This window comes from Microtus pennsylvanicus, chromosome 21 (assembly GCF_037038515.1).
Source record: "Microtus pennsylvanicus isolate mMicPen1 chromosome 21, mMicPen1.hap1, whole genome shotgun sequence".
NCBI lineage: Eukaryota > Metazoa > Chordata > Mammalia > Rodentia > Cricetidae > Microtus > Microtus pennsylvanicus.
Window position 1 is genome coordinate 28,552,089 of NC_134599.1, and position 16,293 is coordinate 28,568,381.

Genomic DNA, 16,293 nt, shown 5'->3' on the forward strand with positions numbered 1-16,293 from the left:
GAACCAGCACAGTTCACGTACAGAGATAAAAATGACTCAGAAATGGATTAAAAACTTAAATGCAAGACTGCAAGACTAGAAATTGGAAAGCTCCGATGAAAAACAGGCAAAAAAATTCGTAGCATTGGTCTTAGCAAATGATATCAAAACAAGGCCAAAAACACAGAGAACAACAACAAAACAAAAACAAGAACAGAGTGACTATAATCTGTGCATTGGAAAGAACAATAGACTGGGAAAAGGCAGCCTACCCAAGGAAGGAAAACACCTGCAGACCACCCACCTGGTAAGAGGCTACTGTCTAAAATATAGGAAGCAAGCAATCAAATAACTCCATTAAAAATTTAATGAAGAGTGACCAAGCATGCAATTCTCACAAGATGTATAAAGATAAAACATCTTATATATATATATATATATAACTATAAATATATACAATTTTCATTTGCCAATCTTTAAAATTTGAAATTACAAATAGTATTTTTGAGGATGCCAAGAAATTGGACCTCTTGGATATGGTTGATAAGCATATGAAATTGTACAGCTACTATTGTTAGGGATGTTAAGGTCCTGGAAAAGTCCCACAGAAGACCACCATCCATGTATGCAATCAGCAAGAGCGTTTATTATCTTGAGAAGGTACTAAGCATGCTGGGACTGCGTATCCAACAGAAAGGCAAAAACGGTGGTGGGGGAACAAAAGAAAAGTTTTCAGGATCTTTCATACACAACTAAAGGAATTCTAAAAGCAGTGTGATCATTCTATCTAGGATTGGTTTATGCAAGTGACAATCATATCAGTATGTTTCTAATTGGTTAGGGCTAGCAGGGGTGGGCTAAGACTATAGGGTTTCCATTCTTGGACAAGTCTGGACAAGTCCCAGGCTTTGTCCTTATTCCGTTATTGCCTTGAGGTACCTGATGGGAGGAGGGGAGTTGGTCCTATCCTAGTAAATGAGATTCTCCTTGTCCTTACTGGTGTGTGTGGTGTCATGGTGACTGATTGCATTTTGTTTCTTCCTCAGAAACTGACTTGTTCAGTTTCAGGAGGCTGGAACTGAGGCCTAATTCTTAACTGAGTTCTTAGGGACCTGCCAAGGTATTTGCCTGGCCCTCTCAATGGGGAGCTTACTCTGCCAGTTTATAGCCAAATCAAAGTATTCCACCTGGTTGGGACTACACTCAGGTATTTGGTATTAGTCTCTGTTTACCTGGTTCCCATTGCTGACCACCTTACTGCTAGGCTGGCAGTTGACTTTTATTTTGAGCAAGCTAACAATAGGACCTACATCCTCAACTGCAATGTCAGCTACATCAACCAAAGAATAAATTCAGCTACTAACTATGCCCCCTAAAATGGGGCAAAGTCAACGATATGACTCATGCCCACAGATCCAGTGGAGAATGTGACAGGGCAAAGAACACAGAGGTCCTCTATCTTGTATTTTTGCTGAGGCCATTTCAGGCTTATCAATAATTTTATCTCGATGGAAAATTCCTGGAAAACTACCAAACTCTATCCTCGGACCCTGAAGTCAAGATGCCACCACAGCTAGCTTCTGTTAAACTGCTTGCTTCTGCAAAGCCCCCCTGCAGTTGCCAAGAGAGCCGCCAGGATGTGATTTTTGCCTTCAAAAACCCTGTGCTGTGGACCCCTGGGCTACACTTAGGACCTAAATATCTGTGTGTAATGCCAGTAGCCAGCAATTAAGACTTTCACCTGGTAGAAACCGTGTCTGAGTGGTCATTTCCGCAGGGCTCCCTTTAACACTATAGAAAACAATTCAGAGGTTTCCCCAAATCAGATCCATATGATCCAGTAATACTGCTTTTGAGCAGATATTCAAAAGAAATGAAAACAGGATCTAAGAGTATTTGCATCTTCTTGTTTATTGCAGTATTGTTCATAATAACTGAGGTAGCAACAACCCACATATCCACCGACAAATAAATGGGATACATAAACAATGTTATAAGCACACACACACATACACACACACAATGAAATACCATTCAGCCATAAAATAAAATGGAAATCCTGTCATGTGCCTTGCTACAAAAATTCCTGAAAAGCAGCTATGTCTGGCTGTGAATCAAAAACTCCTGAAGGAGTCTGTACAGAGATTGATGGACCAAATGGACTTTCAGTGCCATGTAGAGAATGGGATTCTGCAGGTTCAGAAGCTGAACATCCTTGCTCCATTCTGTAATGAAACTAATATCTTGTGCTAATGAATAAAAATCTTTTTTAGAATCTACTAACTTAGCAGACCACTAGCTCCTACCAATCCAAAATCTAAGAATGTCATCAGACAGCATCTTAGTCCTACAGAATAGCTTCCCCATCTCACTGTGCCCACCTCTTTGGTATATCCACCTATGGTGGATTGAAAAAAATAAAAAGCCCCGTGAAGGGAGTGACATTATTAGGAGGTGTGGCCTTGTTGGAGAAGTGTGTCACTGTAGGGGTGGGCTTTGAGGTCTCCTATGCTCAAACTACACTCAGTTGATTCCTGTTGTCTCGGGATTAAGATGTAGAACTCTTAGCTCCTTCTCCAGCACCATGTCTGCCTGCATGCCACCATGTCCCACGATGAAGATAATGGACTAAATCTCTGAAACTGTAAGCACCCCCAATTAAATGCTTCCCTTTATAAGAGTTGCCATGGTCATAGTGTCTCTTCGCAGCAATAGACACCCTAAGACACCACCAATGCATTTTAAGCTTGCTTTGATTTATGACTTCCTTTGTTCTGCAAAACTATAAAAACCTTGTGAAACTGCTTCCATGTTGGAATCTGTGTTCCTGGGACTAGGTCACTCAAAAGACCTTATTCCGTTTAAAATGAAACTGTTTTTTTTTTTCATTAACAGCTAACATGAATGGAACTGAAGGCTAATATGCTAAATGAAAAGTTCTACAGGATTCTAACTTGCACCAAGAATTAAAAATAGCCAATCTAATAGAAAATAGAATGATCACTACCAAAAACTGGAGGAGGGGTGGGGTGAGGAGCTGATGTTCAAAGGCTACAAATTTCAATCATACATAGTCACAAACTCTTTTGTATAACAGTCTTCTTATAGCAACAGGACTGTATTAGATACCTAAATTCATTAAGAGGGTGGATATCAGGCTGTATACTATACTAATAAATGGTCCTAGAAACAGAAAAGTTTGAACATGGACTATAGAACATATACAAGGTTTCTTGTCCCAACGTTGTAGCATTAAAATTAAAGAGCTAATAAGTAAACATTTTTGCAGCTGATCACCGAGACACACAGGTGGGAAAGAGGAAGAAAGTGTAGATAAAATAAAAGATCCTCGCTCACTTTACTTGTAAGCATCAAGAACTTTAGGAGGTAAGTACTCTGTAAGAACTGCCGGCCTGGACAAAGAGTGTGACATAGGTGATGCAAGGACAGCTCTACCCATAGGGCAGTGCAGAGAAACAACTGGTGACGGGGATCTGCCTCAGTGCGCAGGTGCCAGGTCAGTGCCTTCCCCGAACACCCATCCCTCTGTGAGGAAACAAAGCAGAGTGCCTCACCAACTACTACAGGCAGAAAACCACAACCAGAGCTGACAGGAAAGAGGGCTCGTGAAACACTACTTTGGGAAAAATGGCGGAATGAAGTCTTACTGGAGTCTCATCACTTTTAGATTCTGTTCTGCTACTTAACGCATGCTGCTCTCACAGGAACAGAAATCCACCCGCCCCATGATTTCCCCTGCTCACCACTGTCAGTACTTTTCACTGGGTTGGAAATGGGTGAATGTTCTCATTTAGGAGACTTACTCCTATAGCTGACAGCTAATAAATCACTTATCTGCATTTATATCCCACTCCAGTAACTGGTGCTACAAGTGATACAAGTCATTATACGCAACTTGAAAGACTGACTTTAAGTCACTAAGGAAAGAAGAGCTAAGAGGCCTGTAGCAGACAGCATTCCCCTTGTCAGAATTGGAGTGAAGGGGCACTAGCCCAAGTATGGGACTTGCTAAAAACCACATATTCCATAAGTTAACCACCAAGGCTCTTTCTGTATTTGACCACTTCCTCCTCCTGAGGCTGACTACCAAGGTCCAGCTATTAAAGTATTGAAGTCCAACAAACAGAAGCCCCCTTTGGTTGCCCCAATTAACATGCCAATCAAAATTAAACACCTCACCCTAACACGGGGATCCCTGTACACCTTTATAAAGTGCCATTTTCCTATGTGCCTACCTGTCTCCTTTCTATCCAGAAGCAGTCCCTTTGGGGACAAATAACCCCTGCCCCCTTTCCTTCCCCTTCTCCCTTTATCTCCTTTCTTTGTCCCTTATGTCCTCTGTCCCTCTGGGGCAATAAATCATCTGTGTGCTGAGAACTTGGTCTTGGGGGTCCTGAGCTTGTCCTTTCACTGAGCATGAAGCCCAAGTGGACATGTGCTCACTAGCCAGCTTCAATGGAAACACTTATCTTGATCTGTCTTTATATTCTGTTCAAACTGGGTCTTAAGAGTTGGCAGTGTTCTAGCGCAAGCAAGTTTAAAACCAAAGAAACAGATCTTTAATCTCACAAAATCAGGTTCTCTGATGCACTGCAAACGAGGAAATCGCACACCAGAGGAATCTTGGACCATCTCAGCAAATGCAGGACAAGGCAGTTATTACAGGATTCACTATTTGGAGAGGAGTGGAGCTGAGGTGAAGTCCAAACAAAGCAGCATTTTGTCAGGTTTAGAATAAATACAAGCACTGGGCTGCAAAGCAAAGGCAAGGTCCTTTCTTCCCATGGAGGATGAAGTTAGGACAGACACGTTGCTGTGCCATCCAAGTCAAAAATCAACATAGTGTATTTAAAGATTTATTTCACTTTAATCTGTACGAGTGGTTTCCTGCATGTATATTATTACCTGTACCACATTTGGTCCTAGTGTCTGCAGAGGCCAGAAGAGAGCCCTGGGTCCCTCTGAAATTGGAGCTGTAGATGGCTGTGACCTACTGTGTGGATCGTGGGAACTGAACCCAGGTCTTCTCCAAGAAAAAGCGTTCTTAACCACTGCCCCAGAGAGTCCCAGCTGTGGAATTGGACTGTCAGGATTCAAAATCCTAGCCCTCCATTAATCAGGGCAAAGTACTTCAGTTTCTTTAACTATAAAAAATAGAGGTAATAACGTAAGGATTAAATGAGTCAATGCATGTAACTCACTTAGAACAGTGGCTGGCACAAATTAAGTTTAAATAAATGGTAGCTATTAGTAGCAACAAATGCCCTAGCTTAAACTAACTCATCTCTATCTCCATGCTCATCTCCATACCTTCCTCATTAATTTGATTTATCTACTGAGTATTTACTAAGAGGCACCGAGAATCTTGTGAAAAACCAAATTTGTCTTCATAGAAATGTCAGTCCAGTGAAGACTGTGGCACTACATTCTTACAAATGCCTCCCCTTCCCAGCCCCCTTTAATGTGAAAAACTTTTAATGCTAAAATATTGACTCATTTATGGTGAAAAGATGTCACACTCCCCAATGACTTGTCAGGAAGTGACAATATTACATTTTGTTCCTGAAAACTCTAATACTAACCAGAACAGGTCTTAATCTAATACTCAGTATTTGTAGCATTTTCCTAATTCTTGACATTTTACTTTTAACATATTCATACATCTGTCTTTCATACCCTTCTGATCCATACATGTGCACAGCAAAAACAGCTGATAGAAAACTAATCACCTGTCTTACAGCTAGGGTGGTGAGAATTTTCTCTGTGATTAGTACTTTCAGCCCTAAAACCAGGAAAATCTTAGGTAAAAGCCAATGAATCTGTCATCAATTTATAGCAGATGGCACTGAAGAAACAGGTCACTACACACAGGGAAAAACAAAGGTCAACCAAAACTCTCCAACGTCATAAGCACTGATCACATGAACCCCAAAGGACCATCCTATATCACAGCCACATGTTCCGTGCCTGACTACACCCCAGCCCAGTGCTCGTCTCGAACAGGCGTTTTATCACTTGTCACTCATGGAGAAAACACCTCTCTCTGAATGTGTATGTGTGTGATCACAGTGATGTGAACACACACATACATACATGTACATGCAGCATAACACAATGACAATCATAGCTAAGTTCTCCACATTTGTACATGAGCAATAGTTCCATACTAAAGTATTTCCATTGGACACATATCAGTGTCAGACGGCACACACACACATAATTCACACATGTACCCATACACACATATAATTCACACATGTACCCATACACACATATAATTCACACATGCACCCATGCACACACATATAATTCACACATGCACCCATACACACACATAATTCACACATGTACCCATACACACACATAATTCACACATGCACCCATACACTCACGTATATAATTCACACATGCACCCATACACTCACGTATATAATTCACACATGCACCCATACACACACATATAATTCACACATGCACCCATGCACACACATATAATTCACACATGTACCCATACACACACATATAATTCACACATGCACCCATGCACACACATATAATTCACACATGCACTCATGCACACATATAATTCACACATGTACCCATACACTCACGTATATAATTCACACATGCACCCATACACACATATAATTCACACATGCACCCATACACACACATATAATTCACACATGCACCCATACACACATATAATTCACACATGTACCCATACACACACATATAATTCACACATGCACCCATGCACACACATATAATTCACACATGCACCCATACACTCACGTATATAATTCACACATGCACCCATGCACACACATATAATTCACACATGCACCCATACACACATATAATTCACACATGTACCCATACACACACATATAATTCACACATGTACCCATGTACACACATATAATTCACACATGTACCCATGCACACACATATAATTCACACATGCACCCATACACACATATAATTCACACATGCACCCATGCACACACATATAATTCACACATGCACCCATACACACATATAATTCACACATGCACCCATGCACACACATATAATTCACACATGCACCCATACACACATATAATTCACACACGCACCCATACACACATATAATTCACACATGTACCCATACACACACATATAATTCACACATGTACCCATGCACACACATATAATTCACACATGTACCCATGCACACACATATAATTCACACATGCACCCATACACACATATAATTCACACATGCACCCATGCACACACATATAATTCACACATGCACCCATACACACACATAATTCACACATGTACCCATACACACATATAATTCACACATGCACCCATACACTCACGTATATAATTCACACATGCACCCATACACACACATATAATTCACACATGCACCCATGCACACACATATAATTCACACATGTACCCATACACACACATATAATTCACACATGCACCCATGCACACACATATAATTCACACATGCACTCATGCACACATATAATTCACACATGTACCCATACACTCACGTATATAATTCACACATGCACCCATACACACATATAATTCACACATGCACCCATACACACACATATAATTCACACATGTACCCATGTACACACATATAATTCACACATGCACCCATACACACATATAATTCACACATGCACTCATGCACACACATATAATTCACACATGCACCCATACACTCACGTATATAATTCACACATGCACCCATACACACATATAATTCACACATGCACCCATACACACACATATAATTCACACATGTACCCATACACACACATATAATTCACACATGTACCCATACACACATATAATTCACACATGCACCCATACACTCACGTATATAATTCACACATGTACCCATACACACACATATAATTCACACATGCACCCATACACACACATATAATTCACACATGCACCCATGCACACACATATAATTCACACATGCACCCATGCACACACATATAATTCACACATGCACCCATGCACACACATATAATTCACACATGCACCCATGCACACACATATAATTCACACATGCACCCATGCACACACATATAATTCACACATGTACCCATACACTCACGTATATAATTCACACATGCACCCATGCACACACATATAATTCACACATGCACCCATGCACACATATAATTCACACATGTACCCATACACACACATATAATTCACACATGCACCCATGCACACACATATAATTCACACATGTACCCATACACACACATATAATTCACACATGCACCCATACACACACATATAATTCACACATGCACCCATACACACATATAATTCACACATGCACCCATACACACACATATAATTCACACATGTACCCATACACACACATATAATTCACACATGCACCCATACACACATATAATTCACACATGCACCCATGCACACACATATAATTCACACATGCACCCATACACACATATAATTCACACATGTACCCATGTACACACATATAATTCACACATGCACCCATACACACATATAATTCACACATGCACCCATGCACACACATATAATTCACACATGCACCCATACACACATATAATTCACACATGCACCCATACACACACATATAATTCACACATGTACCCATGCACACACATATAATTCACACATGCACCCATACACACACATATAATTCACACATGCACCCATACACACATATAATTCACACATGCACCCATGCACACACATATAATTCACACATGCACCCATACACACATATAATTCACACATGTACCCATACACACACATATAATTCACACATGCACCCATACACACATATAATTCACACATGCACCCATGCACACACATATAATTCACACATGCACCCATACACACATATAATTCACACATGTACCCATACAGACACATATAATTCACACATGTACCCATGCACACACATATAATTCACACATGTACCCATGTACACACATATAATTCACACATGTACCCATGTACACACATATAATTCACACATGCACCCATACACACATATAATTCACACATGCACCCATACACACATATAATTCACACATGCACCCATACACACACATATAATTCACACATGTACCCATGCACACATATAATTCACACATGCACCCATACACTCACGTACAAAAACACCACCCCTGCTCTCCATACTGTCTGACACATTTCTCCGTCACTGAACCTCCAATACATACTGCGATTCTCATCTGGGGTTGGTAACATCTTACTAGTTCAAAAAGACAATGGCCCCCTTTGACCAGAACTCATTTCCTCTTCAGTTCCACCAACCTGACTGCATAAGTATCACATTCTCTTATCTTCTTGTGATGCGCTGTGTACCCTAGAAAAACCCACCGTAAATCCCAAGTCCCTCTCTAGCGAATGCACCACATCTTGCTTGCACTTTACACAAGAGGCCTCAAGAGGAGACTCTTTCCTGCCATCTCCATTTCCTTTCCTCTCATTCTCTCTTACAGCTCCTTCAATCCACTGAACCACTCTTATTAAACCCATCAATGCAAATATGTGGTCCTCAGTTTTCATTGTTATCCACACCGTTAACATTATGTCAAGACTTTCTCCTGGGGTCTGAAAATACTCAGTATGTTTGTGTCCTAGCAGAATGACTCTGGCAGTTTATGGTCAAGCTTTCTTTGCTGAATTCTTCTCTAGTAGACCTCTAACAGAATTAACCTTGGGCTCCAACCTCAGCCCTTTCTTCTCTAGCAACACTTCTTCCTGGTGATATCATCCCCCTATCTTCTTGCTTCAAGAGTTAGTTGTATTCTGAGGATCTTGAAACTGCACCACTAGCCTGGCTTCTCCTGGAATTACAGGTGCATGTCCACTGTTAGTCAACATGGGCATGCTAAGTCACATGCTAAACCATACACAGTAATACTGGGTTATTGGTCCTACTGATCCTGTTTCTCAAAAGGCTTGGGACATCTATGATCACTCCTAGTTTTGGTAGTTCATTTCATTCTGATGGGAATTGGCTCACACGTTTGGAGCCATGGTGGCCTGTTCTCTACCCCAAGTCTTGCTGTCTGCTCTTACTTTGGAACACTGTCCTTGCTTGTGACTACAGGGAATGGCTTTCACCAAGAAAATCCCATGACTGTGTTACCATTCCAATCTCAAGCCAATGCCATGTGCTTTGAGCAGTCTCCTGACATCTTGACATTGGCTGAAGTACATAACATCTTACTTGGTTCATCAGCTTACTTATGCATACATTTCCATACTTGGTGTCACGGTTAACTAAATCTATGCTTCTGAAGGGTCAGGCTCACCTGCCTTAGGTATCATGTCTGGCACTGGGTAGACGATGACTAGATATTAATCAAATGATTGACATAAACGGATTTTTCACAAAATATAAGGCCAAAAGATTACATATGGTAAAGGAAGGCAGCTAACCATTAGCCCCAAAGCAATGGCAATTAACAGTAGGAGAACACGGAAAAAAAAAAACACCTCATGACACACTTCCCAAATTAAGAATAGATACATACAATGAGCCTATCACATCCATAAAATATACATATTTGGTATCTGTGATGTGCAAGGCCAGGCCCTCCACAAGCCTGAGAACACAGTTAGAAATGAAGCCTGGCTGAGGACACTGGCTGCTGACAGAGCTCTTGCCTAGACCTACACAAGGGCCTTGGCTTGATCCCCAGAACTGTGCAAAAGGGAACATAGATGTATAGGAAAGGTATCAGAAATCATCTTTTCTCACGGAGCTTACACACCTGCTGCTGAGTGTGATGCTGTCTTTCCCCTGCTGCCTGATGTTTGCAGCAGAAATTGATTCACATCGCTGACCACCATGTGAGCCACCTCTGAGGCCATCGCAGAGCTCTCAAGTGCACGCCTACCACATGCACCATGTTGTATGTATTCTTCACAATGCATCCTTTCCAGCAGGGGGTATGCTAACAAAGTGACCTGACTCACAGATCCATCTTGCCTATCTCTGATCTTTGACCAGCCTTTCACAGTCTGCTTAGTTCACTGTAAACAGAATCGTATGGGTACTTCTACATAAATTTCAAAAATTTCTGGAGAAAATAGAAAGTTGACAGTGGTCCTCAAGTCAAAATGATGAATGACTTTAATTTCTACTTCTGTTTTAATTCTATTTTTCTACTTTGATTTACAATGATCAAAATTGGTTTTGCAATTAAAGTCCAAAAAAAGTATAGACTTATAGTTAAGCAGGGGAAATATAAATTAAAGTCATGTGAACAATATAAAAAAAAATCAATGAAACACCTTCAACGAACCTCAGATTTAAACATTTTTGCCAAAATATCTCAAGTTTTCATTTTACTTCCATTTCAAAATGATTACCAGCCATTTAAAAAGAAAAAGGAATTAACTAAGTCAAACTACAAACACTTAAAGTCTATCACATTGCATTTGACTATTTTTAATTTTACAAAGGAGACTGACCACTGGGACTCTGAAAAGGTGTGAGTACTACATCACCCACGAAGACAGTCCTATCCCATACCAAGCCAACTGATTCTGCTTTCACAGTTAAGAACTCATGACATATTCAATGATTTTGGAAGGAAACTAGCATAGTCCACCCTAAGGGGAAATTAGAGGGCAAATTATTGAGCTCCTTTAAAAAGAAATAGAAAAAAAAAGACAAAACAAGAGAGAAACCTACAAACATAAATGACAATTAAAATGTACCAATTGTTTCCAGTTTGAAGACTTTATTAATAAGAAACTATTATCAATATTGTTAGTTGACTCTTAGTTATGCATGTAAGACTTTAAAGAAATGTTGTATGTGTGTAAGCTTGTGCAAGTCTGTGCGAATTTATAGAAGGCAGAGAAAGATATTGGTTTTTCTGGTATATTATGTTCTGCCTTATTCCCTTGAGACAGGATCTCTCACTGAACCTGGAACAAGACTGAAGACTAGGAAGCCCCAGGGATCCTCCTTTCTCTACACTCCATAGCAATGGGGTTACAGGCCAAAATCATACTAGGCTTTTTTACGTGGTTATTGGGTATGTGAATTTGGATCCTCATGGTTACATAGATAGTACAAGACTTAGCTATTCTCCTAGCCCCTTTTATACTTTTAAAAGGCATATTAAAAATGAACAAACAGGTCCCTTGATGTGGGATGTCCTTTTGTATATGTGTTGTTTTTATTGGCTATGAATAAACTCTTTTGGCCAATGGCTTAGCAGAGTAAAGCCAGGCGGGAAATCTGAACAGAGATCTAAAGGGGAGGGGGGGAGAAGGCAGAGTCAGGGAGACTTTATGTAGCTGCTGAAGGAGACAGACACCAAAACTTTAACCTTATCCGGTAAGCCACAGTCTCGTGGCTATACACAGAATATTAGAAACGGGTTAATTTAGGATGTAAGAGTTAGTTAATTAAAAACCTGAGCCAAGAGACCAAACAGTGTTTCTGTGTGATTATTGGGGTCTGTGTGGCCAGGAAACAAATGAGCAGTCACCGCCTACAACACGGCACCCATACGGTCGGGGCTAACTCGCGTGGTCAGTCACACTCTTCTGGTCAGGTGCTGTGTGCCTGTGCAGGATACAGGAGGAAAGTAGTGAGAGCATGCCTGCTGCTCAGCACCCCTGCAGGGCGAGCGGCGAGATGGGGTCTGCTAGGTGTGCACAGGCAGGAAAGCATCGTAGACTCCTGCCGCCATACACGGAGACATGTCTAGGCCATGCAGCACACTGCACGGCAGATTTAACTTTTACTCAGAGAAAAAGGGTTTCTGTGCTACATGGTGCTTCCCAGAGCTGAGATGGTGAGCACAGCTCTGATTCAGCAGTTCCAGAGCTGGCAGTAAATGTGCCTCTGGCATACTGAAAGGCCAAGAGATGTGGAGCCAGCATCAAGGGCTGCTGCAAACACAGTGCTTAGGATTTTAAAATATTCCTTGTCAGAAAATGATTTCAGATACACAAGAGGACAGATTCGACATGAAAGACCTCTAAATGAGACACAGTGTGTTTAAAAATGCACAGAGGCTTGGGGGAGAGGAAAAAAAGAGTACAGACAGTTATAAAAAGGGAATGGTTTTTAAAGTAAAACAAAGTCTTTAAAGAGACAGTGAAAATAATATAAGAGTACAGACAGACAGAAAGGGATCAAGATAATAAATATTAAAAAGTAATAGAGTAAAAAATTCACGTAGAGATAGATAATACACAAAGGATTTGGATTATGCATATTATTATGTTTTCTTTGAATATTTTGGCTACAGAGAGACATTTGATTCTGGGGGGCTAAAGGTATCTTTATTTCAAAATTTGAGTTTAAGGAATATGTTTTTTCTTTCTTTTTTTTTTTTTTTAAAAAGGTTCTGCTTTTGTTTAAACAGAAGATGAGAACCTGTGGATTCCTTTCAGGCTAATGTGGTTTAATGAAACAAGCCCCTCCCTAAAGGTCTCTGTGAATCCTAAAAGTACTTCACCCAACAAACAGCAGGAAGCAGTTTGGAAAGAACTATGCCTAAATTCCAAGATGATTGCTTATAAATGTTTATTTTCATTTTAAAAGGGTTGGTTATAATTGATTAATAGTCACAGTCAGTCAATCTCTCTCTCTCTCTCTCAAAGAGTGGATATGATATAGAAGTGAATACTTTGCACTGGTATGGATCTTGGTCTTATATAAATCTAAGGTCAATTTTGTCACATTGTGTATATGTATTTCTCCTCTTGTTTAAGGCATTATGTTTATGCAGCTAATTTAAAAATGTGACATATAATTAAAAATACAGATTAAGAGATAGTCATTTATAATAGTCAAATTGTAGTCATGTTAGATTTTCTAGATATACAGAGATCTATTTCAGATAGATAATCTTCAAACATTTCAAAGACCTACAGAATATGGTATTTAAAATGTTTTAAGAACTTAGACTTTTCTTGACAGTAAGACATGTCTACTTCTGGCAGCACCAATTACTTCAAGAGACGATGGGCACTGAAGAGCCTCCTTATGGATTTGCTACCCATTTGGGAAAGAAACTGCTCTTGCCTGATGGTGTGCTGGACATGCAGGATCTACAGAAAATGACTACTGAACTTGCATAAAGAAGGTGAGACAGTCCTTCAGGGTTCCTGCTCCATGAAAGAGTCTGCCAGGCCTTCTGCAGGACACAGAAGAAAGTGACTGACAAATTGTCAATATAGGTGAAACAGTCTTTCAAATTTTCTGCTTCATGGAAAAGTCTGTTGGATACTATGGGCCTGTAGACTGAAGACAGATGCTCCAATGATACAGAAGAACTTTGGTTGGCTGTTCAGGCACCAAGATGTCTCTTTCAATTCTAAAGTTTTAGATGCTGCTTACAATGCACTTTCTGTTTACTTAGGTAATATGATATCCTTCTGTGGTCTTTGAAGAGTTGAAGACAGATAGTTATAGTTTTCCTAAGTTATGATAAAAGATATATTAGATATGAAACTCCCCAGATACAAACGACTAAATATTGTAAGTGTAATGCTTGATACCTGTTTTTTCATATATAATTTTACAATGTTAAAGTTAAAACCTTCCTTTCTAATTAGACAGAAAAGGGGAGGTGATATGGGATGCCCCTCTGTACATGTGTTGCTTTTATTGGCTAATGAATAAAGCTGTTTTGGCCAATGGTTTAGCAGAGTAAAGCCAGGTAGAAATGTGGACAGAGATATATATATATAGAGAGAGAGAGAAGGTGGGGTGAGGGAGACTCTGAAGGGTAGCTGCTGAAGGAGACAGATGCCAAAACCTTAACCAGTAAGTCCGTCTCGTGGCGATACATAGAATAATAGAAATGGGTTAATTTAAGATGTAACAGCTAGTTAATAAACATGAGCTAAGGGGCTGGAGAGATGGCTCAGAGGTTAAGAGTACTGGCTGTTCTAGAGATCCTGAGTTCAATTCCCTCTCTGGCCTGCAGGTGTACATGCAGAGTACATACAAAATATATAAATAAAATTTTAACAAAACATGAGATAATAGATCAAACAGTGTTGTAATTAATATAGTTTCTATGTAATTATTCAGGTCTGGGCAGCCGGGAAACAAACAAGCAGTCTCTGGCTACAGTTCCTCATTTCAAATATAAAATTCAATGATGTATTAAATAAATTGACCAAGGTTTGCAACCATAACTATAACTCAGTTTTAGGACAGTTCCCTCTCTCCATGAAACTTCTCATGTTCACTCACTGATAGTTCACCCTCTGGCAGTTCCAGCTCACTAGCCCACTAGATACCTTCTCTGAGCACTTCACCTAAGAAAATCAAGTGCACGCTCTCCCGTAACTGGCTCCTTTCATTTAGCATTGTTTGAATCCGCGGAAGCATGAATTATTAACTACCTTTCTACTCTCTGTACGTAACACATTTTGTCCATTTGTTTACCAGTTATAATGACTCCAATGGAGGGGCATTATGAATAATGCTGTGTAGAACCCTCATGTGCAAGTTCTGTGACTACACACGAAAGCATGACTGTTGAGTCATTATGGCAAATTTAGTTACCCTTTAAGAAAGAACTAGAGCCGGGCATAATGGCATAAATCTTTAATCCCAACACTTCGGAGGTAGAAGAAGGCAGATCTCTGTGATTGCAAGGCCAGCCTGGTTTACACAGTAAGCTCCAGGACAGCCAGAGCCACATAGGGAGACCTGCTGACAAAAACAAACTAACAAAGAAAAAAAAAACCCACAAAACCAAAAAACCACAACAACAACAACAAAAAAGAACCAAAGAACTCAACGTTTTCCAGAGAAGCAGCACTGTCTCATCACAGGAAGGTTCTTGTCTGTGGCTTATGTTTTCATTTTTTATTCCCTCTATTGTTATGGAATTTGCCTTCAATGTGACAAGGCTAGCCATTTGGGCAAAAACCTCCTCTTGCCTGGACTACTTTATGGTATGTTGTATAAACTGGACATGCAGGATCTACAAAAAATGACTGCTGAACTTGCATAAAGAAGATGAGACAATCCTTCAGGGTTCCTGCTCCATGAAAGAGTTGTATTCCTAGCAAACTCTAACATCTTAAATCAGCCCATTTCTATTAATCTGTATATCGCCATGGTAGGTTTCCAGGGGGGCATTCTTCTCCTTCGGCACCTACATGGCATCTCCCATACTCCGCCTACTCTCTCTATATCTCTGTTCAGATTTCTCACCTGGCTTTACTCTGCTAAGCCAT

General features: G+C 40.1%; 1 protein-coding gene across 9 annotated transcripts in view; it reads right to left on the reverse strand.

Annotated features, from left to right (window-relative positions):
- The window catches only part of Map4k3 (mitogen-activated protein kinase kinase kinase kinase 3), a 157,088-nt gene that overhangs the window by 92,000 nt on the left and 48,795 nt on the right, over window positions 1-16,293 (reverse strand). The gene's annotated exons all lie outside the window — the stretch shown is intronic.